At 49.6% G+C, this 1,834-nt stretch overlaps 1 long non-coding RNA gene across 1 annotated transcript; it reads right to left on the minus strand.

The window, feature by feature from the left end:
- On the minus strand, window positions 1-1,582 carry LOC135576209 (uncharacterized). The gene is made up of 2 exons (XR_010467825.1): window positions 1,047-1,582; window positions 1-674 (listed from the first exon to the last, which is right to left on the minus strand). It is a non-coding gene; the product is annotated as an uncharacterized LOC135576209 (long non-coding RNA).
- Between the last annotated feature and the right edge of the window lie 252 nt (window positions 1,583-1,834).

The raw sequence follows: 1,834 nt of genomic DNA on the forward strand, positions 1-1,834 counted from the left end.
TTTGAATGCAGCAGAACTTTAATGACTCAAAAGAGGGAAAGTCATTGCAAATGGAGGTCAGCAGTGCCCAGGGAGCACTGGGGACAGAACAGAGTCTGCACTTCTTGGCTGTGAAGACATTCCTGTATGACGTTTGTCTGCCTGTCCTACAGTGAGGGATAAACCATATAGTCCCCACCAGGCTGGCCTTGGGGATGTATTGCAACCCAGGGGAACCAAAGCATACAAAGAAAAGGGGAAAACAAATGCATTCATCTATCCTGAAAACAACATCCACAAGATCGATCATCTACTCAGCACTGTGATCTGAGTCCTCAAGGTGTCTCCCAAGGGTTTTCCCAGAATATTCATCAGCGGAGGTACCTTCTGCCATAATAGCGACTGGTAATGCCAGAAAGGTCACAGCACCCAGAGTTGATGGGCACTCCATCACAGCTGAGGATTCTGCCAACAGCAGCAGAGGTGGAGGAGCCCACAACAGTGTTCTGAGGGAAGGAGCTGAGGATGGGGCCAGGCAGGGTCACCACCACAGGAGAGGGCTCAATGACAATGGTGGAGCTCTGGCACTGCCTGATACAGGGCTCATTGCAGCTGTTGGCCAGTGGAGTCGGGCCACAGGGCTGTCAGGGCATGCACGGATTGTAGCAGGACATGTTGTGGGGCTGATAGTTCACCTGAGAGAGAGGGCAGAAAGGAAGCAGCACAGGTCTGGGTAAGAAGTAGCCTGGTTACTCTGGTAACCCAGGTTCACAAGGGAAACAAGGGTACCACTGAGTGGAAAGCTGGAAGGTGAGCCAGAAGTGACATGATCTTCACTGTCTCGCCTGGCCAGGGCCCTACAAAGAGCAGCCTGTCCCAAGTAAGCTCCAAAACCAAAAACCCACACAGCCACATCCCAGCCTCTCTCTAAGCAGACTTTCTTCCCATTCCTCTCTGTCATGAAAGGCAGTTCAAGCCTCAGCATACGACAAAGCCAACATCAGATGAGATGACCATCGAGTAGAGATCTCAGTTTGGAAGAGAAGGAGAAGAGGCTTCAGACTCACCCAGTTCCAGGCAGAAAGAGGCAATAGAAGTGGATGAGGGAGTAGGGACTTGGGCTGCCTTTTATATCTGCCCTTCATTGACTCAGGACTACAGACACCCTTGGCAGAAGTAATAATTTTCTGACAAGCTCATCTTGAATGCAGACCATCACAGCTAATGATAAGGGTACTGTTTCAGTTTCCATCACTGCTACCTTTTCATTTCCAGGTTTGTGCCATGCCCATTCTCCAATGAAGGCTTCTGCTGATCCGTGGGATTAAAGGCTCCAGGATTTCTAGGGCAGGAATGCAGCAATGTTGCCAGAAGACTCATCTCAAGTTCTAGATGGTTCCAGGGCAGGCAAATTATGTCAGCCTGGGTCACTCCAGTGTCGTTGTCAGGAAGAATTCGCCTGGATGCCCAAGTACACTTGTGCATGAGAATGTACCCTATACTTCTCTTTCCCTCCCAATGGTAATTTCTTGTTGCCTCTGATGTATGTGCATCATGCTGCTGGTTTTGCCCCCATCCTGCCTAACACTGCCTTCAAGAAAAATTATTGGCCTTTTTTGACTTGTCCTCCCTGTGCAATCTGTGAGTACACAACCAATGCCATGGGCTTGCTTAGGCTTGTCCTTCCCCAGAATGCCCTATCCCTGCCACAGATGTCTATGGTATGGTCTAAAGCTGTTTGTGTTCCTACAACCTTGACAGGCTAGAGGGGTGGGCTCGTGTGAACCTTATAGAGGTTCACAAGACTAAATGCAAGGTCCTGCATCTGGGTTGATGCAATCCCAAACACGAATAC

The sequence above is a fragment of the Columba livia genome, chromosome 23 (assembly GCF_036013475.1).
Source record: "Columba livia isolate bColLiv1 breed racing homer chromosome 23, bColLiv1.pat.W.v2, whole genome shotgun sequence".
NCBI classification, from domain to species: Eukaryota; Metazoa; Chordata; class Aves; order Columbiformes; family Columbidae; genus Columba; species Columba livia.